The sequence below is a fragment of the Notamacropus eugenii genome, chromosome 2, assembly GCF_028372415.1.
Source record: "Notamacropus eugenii isolate mMacEug1 chromosome 2, mMacEug1.pri_v2, whole genome shotgun sequence".
Taxonomy (NCBI): Eukaryota; Metazoa; Chordata; class Mammalia; order Diprotodontia; family Macropodidae; genus Notamacropus; species Notamacropus eugenii.
The window spans coordinates 282,409,609-282,417,144 of NC_092873.1; the positions used below are offsets into that span (position 1 = coordinate 282,409,609).

A 7,536-nucleotide genomic window follows, 5' to 3' on the forward strand; every position below is an offset into this window, starting at 1 on the left:
GCTTTGGTGACAAGGAAGAACAATGTATGCAAACAGAAGAAAACAAAAATAAAGTTCCTCTGTCAAAAGCCTCCAAGAAAAATATGAATTGGAGTTCAAAAAGGATTTTGAAAATTAAGTAAGAGAAGCAGAACAAAAATTGGGAAGAGAAATGAGAATGATGCAAGAAAATGATGGAAAGCAAGTCAATTGCTTGATAAAGGAGACCCCAAAAAATGATGAAGAAAATAACACTTTAAAAAATAGACTAGGCCAAATGGCAAAAGAGATCTATAAGGACAATGAGAAGAATGCTTTATAAAGCAGAATTGGTGACCCCAGCACAAGCGTGGAGCACAGCTAAGCACAGGCAGGTAACAGAGCTCTGTCCACCATGGGCCGTGCCTCAGCAAGGACAAGACTGGAGTGGGCTTCAAGGTGTCACACCATTGGCACCAGCTGTGGGTTCCACATTCCTCAACTTATGAACACCAAAGAAGGCTCCAAAGATCAGTGAGACAGCTCTTACCCTTGGGTGAGAAGGTAATTCAGCAGTCTAGGCTTGGCCCCAGAAAGTGGCAGTTTCCATTGATCGAGCCCTGGCCTAAAGTCCTTGGGGGAATTGAGCAGATGATGTGGATCTCAGCCCTCAGTGGGGGTCCTGGAGTGAGGAAGATTGCTGGATGGCATGATGGAGACTCCTGCTCACAGACCAGAGCACAGGCCAGGAGAGAAATAAATACATCTCCCTTGATTGTGCCACCTTGGAGGAGCTGAGAATTTACAGGTGCCCAGATTATTCCCTCCCCTGGACAAAGAACTCAAAAGTCAAGTAACTGGCTGGGAAAATGCCCACAAAATGGTAAAACAATAAGACAATAGAAGCTTGGGTTCATGATGAGCAGGTATATTCTTCCATCCTTTCAGATGAGGAGGACCAATTTAGGTCTTCAGAGGAAGACCAAAACTTCAAACCTTCTGCATGCAAAACATCCTAAATAAATAAGCAATGGTCTCAGGTCACTGAAGAGCTCAAAAAAGATTTTGAAAATGAAGTAAGAGAGGTGAAGGAAAAATTGGGAAGAGAAATGACAGTGACACAGGAAAATCACGAAAAGCAACTCAACAACTTGCTAAAGGAGACCCAAAAAATGATAAAGAAATTAACACCTTTATAAATAGTCTAGCTCAAATGCAAAAAAGTCCAAAAATACAATGAGAAGAATGCTTTAAGGAACAGAATTAGCCAACTGGAAAAGGAGGTTCAAAACTCACTGAAGAAAATAGTTCTTTAAAATTTAGGAAGGAGCAGATAAAAGCTAATGACTTTATGAGAAACCAAGAAATTACAAAACAAAACCAAAAGAATGAAAAACTAAAAGGCAATGTGAAATATCTCATTGGAAAAACAACTGACCTGGAAAATAGATCCAGAACAGACAATTTAAAAATTATGGAACTATCTGAAAGCCATGATAAAAAAAAAAAAAACAGAGCCTAGATATCATCTTTCATGAAATTATCAAGGAAAACTCCCCTGATATTCTGGAATCAGAGGCCAAAATAAATATTGAAAAAATCCACCAATCACCTCTTGAAAGAGATGCAAAAAGAAAAACTCCTAGGAATATTGTAGTCAAATTCCAGAGCTCCCAGGTTAAGGAGAAAATATTGCAAGCAGCCAGAAAGAAACAGATTGAGCACTGTATAAATACAATCAGGATATCACTAGATCTAGCAGCTTCTCCATTAAGGGATGTAAGGCCTTGGAATAACTTTAATTTCTTCCTCTGAAAATTGCCTGTTCATATCTTTTGACCATTTATCAACTGGAGAATGACTTATTCTTCTACATTTGATGTAGTTCTCTTGTATTTTAGAAATAAGGCCTTTATCACAGACACAAGTTGAAAAATTCCTTTCTCAGTTTTTTGCTTCCCTCCTAATTTTGGTTCCATTGGGTTTGTTTGTGCAAAAACTTTTCAACTTAATGTAATCCAAACTATCTACTTTATACTGCATAATGTTCTCTATCTCTTCTTTCATCATAAATTTCTCTATTCTCCATAAATCTGACAAATACACAATTCCTTGCTCCCCCAATTTGTTTATAGTATCAATCTTTATAACAACGTCATGGATCCATTTGGGCTTTATTCTTGTGTGCTGTGTCAGGCTTTGGTCTATGCCCAGTTTCTGCCACACTGTTATCCAGTTTACCCAGCAATTTTTGTCAAACAGTGAGTTCTCATCCTAGAAGCTGGAGTCTTTGGTTTATCAACTGGTAAATTGCTACATTCATTCACTTCTGTATTTTGAGTACTTAACCTGTTCCACTGGTCTTCCCCTCTTTTTTTTAGCCAGTACCAAGTTGTTTTGATGACTGCTGATTTATGATAAGATTGGACATCTGGTAGGGCTAGGCCACTTTCCCTAGTATTTCTTTTCATTAATTCCCTTGATATTGTGATATTTTTTCTTACAGATGAATTTTGGTGTTATTTTTTCTAGTTCAAGAAAATAATTATTTGGTCGTTTGATTGGTATGGCAAAGAAAAAGTATATTAATTTAAGTACAATTGTCATTGTTATTATATTAGTTTTACCTATCCATGACAAATAGATGTTTCCCCACTTACTTAGATCTGACTTTATTTGTGGGAAAAGTGTTTTGTAATTGTGTTCATATAGTCCCTGGGTTTGTTTTGGCAGGTAGACTCCCAGATATTTTATGGTGTCTGCCATGATTTAAATGGGACTTCACTATCTATCTCTTGCTGTTGGGTTTTGTTAGTAATATAGAGTATTGCAGATAATGTATTTGGGTTTATTTTGTAACCTGCAACTTTGCCAAAGCTGTTGGCAAACTTATTTCAAGTAGTTTTTTTTTACTAGATTCTCAGGGATTCTCTAAGAGTATCATCATATCATCGCAAAAATTGATAACATAGTTTCTTTTTTGCCTATTCTAACTCTGTGAACTTATATTTCTTCTCTTATTGCTATAGCTAGCATTTCTAATATCACATTAAATAACAGTGGTGATAGTGAACATCCTTGCTTCAATCCTGATTTTATTGGAAATGCATATAGCTTGTTCCCACTGTATATAACGTTTGTGATGGTTTTAGGTAGATACTGTTTATTCTTTTATGGAAAGTTCCTTGTATTCGTATGTTTTCCAGTGTTTGCAATAGGAATGGCTGTTGTATTTTGCCAAAGGCTTTTTCTGAATGTGGTTTCTGTTAGTTTTTTTTTGTTGATATGATCAATAATGCTAATACTCTTTCTAATATTGAACCAGTCCTGCTTTTCTGGTATAAATTCTACCTGGTTGTAATGTATTATTCTCATGAGGAGTCGCTGGATTCCTTTTGGTAATATCTTATTTAAGATTTTTGAGTCAATATTCATTAGAGAAATTGGTCTGTAATTTTTTTTTCTTTCTTTTGGCTCTTCCTGGCTTAGGTATCAGAACCATATTTGTATCATAGAAAGAATCTGGGAGGACTCCTTCTTTGGAAATGTTCCCAAATAATCTAAATAGTATTGGAATTAACTGTTCTTTAAATGTTTGATAGAATTCACTTGTAAATCCATCTGGTCCTGGAGATTTTTCCCTAGGGATTTCATTAATGTGTTGTTGAATTTCTTATTTCTAAGATGGGGTTATTTAAGTACTCAAATTCCTCTTCTATTAATCTAGGCAATTTCTATTTATTAAAATAATCATGCATCTCATTTAGATAGTTGAATTTATGGGCATACAGTTGGGCAAAATAATTTTTAATTATTGTTTTAATTTCTTCTTCATTGGTAGTTAGTACATCTTTTTCATTTTTGATAGTGGTCATTTGGTTTCTTCTTTCTTTTTTTAAATCACATTGACCAAAAATTAATCAATTTTATTGGCATTTTAATAAAACTAACCCTTTATTTTATTTATTAGTTCAGTAGTTTTCTTAATTTCAATTTTATTGATCTCTCCTTTGGTTTTCAGTATTTCTAATTCGGTGTTTATTTGGGGATTTTCAATTTATTTTTTTCTAGCTTTTTCAGCTGCAAGCCAAATTCATTGATCTCATGTTTCTCTGTTTTAATCATGTAGGCATTCAGATATAAAACTTTCCCTAAGAACTGCTTTTGTAGTATCCCATAAGATTGGATAGGTTGTCTGGTTATTGTCATTCTTTTGAATGAAGTTGTTGATTGTTTCTATAATATGTTGTTTCATCCACTCATTTTTTAGGGTTAGATTGTTTAGTTTCCAATTAATTTTTGGTATATATTTCCTTGGCCATTGATTCCATATAATTTTACTGCATTATGATCTGAGAAGGAAGCATTGACTGTCTCTGGCTTTCTGTACTGGATTGTAATGTTTTTGTTTTCTTTTATTATTATTATTATTATTATTATTATTATTTTATTTGTTTTCAGGGTTCTACAATCCCATATAACTTAGATTTTCCCCATCCCTTCCCCTTCTTTCCTCCCTCCTCCTCTCCTTCTCACCCTCTTCCCTCCCCAAGTCAGCATACAGTTGTATATAGCTTCTACACATACATGCCTATTAAGTGAATTTTCATCTTAGTCATGTTGCATAAAAGAATTAAAATGAATGGGAGAAATCATAAAACAAAACAAAATGTAAAACAAAAGAAAATGATCTGCTATATTCTCCAATAGTTGTCTGGAAGTAGAAGGCATTTTGCTTTAAGAGACCATTGGGAATATTTTAAGTCTTTGCATTTCAATGAAGTTCTAAGTCTACTAGGAAAAGTCCTCCCAAACTGTGATTGTTGCTATGTATAAAGTTCTCCTGGTTCTGCTTATTTCTCTCAGCATCAATACATATAAGTTTTTCCAGGCCTCTCCGAAGTCTTTCTGTTTATCATTTCTTACAACACAATCTGAGTATAATACTTCAAGGGATTAAATGGTCATTCAGTGATATAGAGGACTTTCAATCATTCATATTGATGAAAAAACCAGATCTGTATAGAAAATTTGACTTCCCAAGGCAAGAATAAAGAAAAGCATGAAAAGGTAAACAGGAAAGAAAAATCATAAAAGACTCTCTCAAGCTGAACTGTTTACATTACTACATGGAAAGAAAATATCTATAACTCTTGAATCTTTTCTCAGTATTTGGGTAGATGGAGAGATTATACATACACACACACACACACACACACTACATATATAGATAGATAGATAGTACAGGGTGTGTTATATAAGAAGAGATGATATCCACACAAAAAATAAAATAACATAAAATAAAAAATTAAGGAATAGAGGAGAAAAATACCAGGAAGAGAAAGGGAGAAATGGAACAGGGCAGGTTGTAAGTCATAAAAGAGATAAGAAAAATCTTGTTCAATGGAGGAGAAAAGGGAGAAGGGGAGAGGGAAAAAAATGTAGCTACTCTTTCCACATGTGGTTGACAGAGGGAATAACATGCTTGCTAAATTTGATATGAAAATTTATATCACACCAAAAGAAAGTAGGAGAGGAGGCAACAAGTGGGGTGAGGGGAATGTTAGAAGGGAGGGCAAATGAGAGAAAGGAGTCATTAGAAATAAACACTTTCCAGAAGGGGCAAGGTCAATTGTGGGAGAAAAATAAGGGGGGATAGAGTAGGACAGAGGGCAATATAATTAGTATTACACAACACGATTATTACAAAAGTCTTTTGCAAAACAACATATATTTAGTCTGTATTGAGTTGCTTGCCTCCTCAGTGGGGCTGGGGAGGGAGGGCGGGGGGGAGAGAAGTTGAAATTCAAAGTATTAGCAAGAAATATTGAGACTTTTTATTGCATATAATCAGGAAATAAGAAATACAGGGAATGGGACATAGAAATTTATCTTGTCCTATAAGAACAGAGAAAAGATGGGAATAAGGGAAGAGTGGGGTAGAAGGCAGGGTATATTGAAGGAAGGAGTAATCGGAATGCAAGGTATTAGGAAGCAAAGGGAAGGGAGTGATGGGGAGAAAAATCGGACATGTTACAAAGTGAGGTAAAAGCAATTAGTATTAAAACAATAGACTGAATTAATTAATGAGAATTAATCAATGACACCTTTAGTTTGGAGAAAAGAATTTCAGTGTTTTCTTCAGCAGCACATATACTAAAATTGGAACTATACAGAGGAGATTAGCATGGCCCCTGTGCAAGGATGACACGCAAATTCGTGAAGCATTCCATATTTTATCTCCTCAAGACCCTTCCCAAACCCCTCCTCCCATCACCCTGGACTACCAGACCACCCCCTCCCCAGATCCCTCCTATACTCTTTTTTGTATTTAAGTCCCACCTTGCCTCTATGAAGGTGTTCAGATTCAATCCAGCTCAGACTCTGTCTAGCTGAGATTCTATCTGGCCCACTTGTGAATACAAGCGTTAACAAATGCTTAGGCTCCTTAAGAGGCAACCCAGTTAGGCGAATCCTTAATAAACTTTGTTTTCTTTGGCTTTAAAAAAAAAAAAAGAAGAAGAAGAGAATTTCAGTCTATATTTCCTAGAGGAAGGTAATGTGCGGTCAAATTTGGCATTGATGGAAAAGTCAAGGTTTTAATGATAAATTTGATTTTATGATCACCATTTAATCAGGAACTAGAACATGTATAGAAAGGCATGTAAGTCATTTAAGACTTGCCTCAAAAGATGTTCCTTAGCCAAAGTGAAAGTATAATCATATTTGAAACCTGGTTATTGGAATTTGCCATTTTTAGATGCTATGGGACTATTAAGTGACTGTTCTTCTGAGTCTAACTCTATGTACAAAGAGCAAGAAAGGTGGTCTGAGCCTCCAATCCATGATGCCAGTAAGCCTGTGAGATGCTGGTATGAACTGAAAAAGGTGATTTCATGGGAGGGGTAGGAGAGCGGCTGTTCAGCCTGGGCTGAGGTAGGATTTTCCTGACTCTATTTCCCCACTGACACTTGGCAGACTTTAAGCTTCACTGAATGTAAATGGACAATCTAATCTTGCCTGGAATTGAAATGAAGTTGGGCAGATATTGTATCCGTGCAATTTCCCTGTTCTTGGTGGCAATTTCCCATAGGCAAAAAGGTTTGTAAGCTTAGCACCAGATCTATTAAATTATAGATTAGTGGTAGTGGAACATCCGAGGTTAAGTCTAAAATTAAACTTTCAGGCATAGGACTTTAGACCAACAACAATAAGCTAGAGTCCTTTAATTCTTAGTAATACTGTGGAGACAATTACGTCTAGAGCTTGTAAAGTTAGCAACATAAATATTATTTGTGTCTCAGTTGGCTAATGTTTAAAGAAAAAATTCATTAAAATGTTAGAAAACCTTTCAAAAAATAAAATAAAAGAATATGTCAAAATAAAAAAAATTTAAAAAAATAATTTTGTCTTTTGAATGATTCTGCAACTTTTTACTAGAGTTATACACATTCTTAGGAATTCTCAGGATTCCAAGGGTAGTCATGTATTGGTTGTATTTCTATTGTTTTACAATGTTTGTTTCAAAAGTTTGCAACAATTTACAAGTTTTGTGACATTGCTTTCTTTCTAATTTTA

General features: G+C 35.1%; 1 non-coding gene across 1 annotated transcript; it reads left to right on the forward strand.

Annotated features, from left to right (window-relative positions):
• Positions 1 to 6,090: 6,090 nt before the first annotated feature.
• On the forward strand, positions 6,091 to 6,197 carry LOC140530510 (U6 spliceosomal RNA). Its single transcript, XR_011975948.1, has one exon. It is a non-coding gene; the product is annotated as a U6 spliceosomal RNA (small nuclear RNA).
• Positions 6,198 to 7,536: the final 1,339 nt, after the last annotated feature.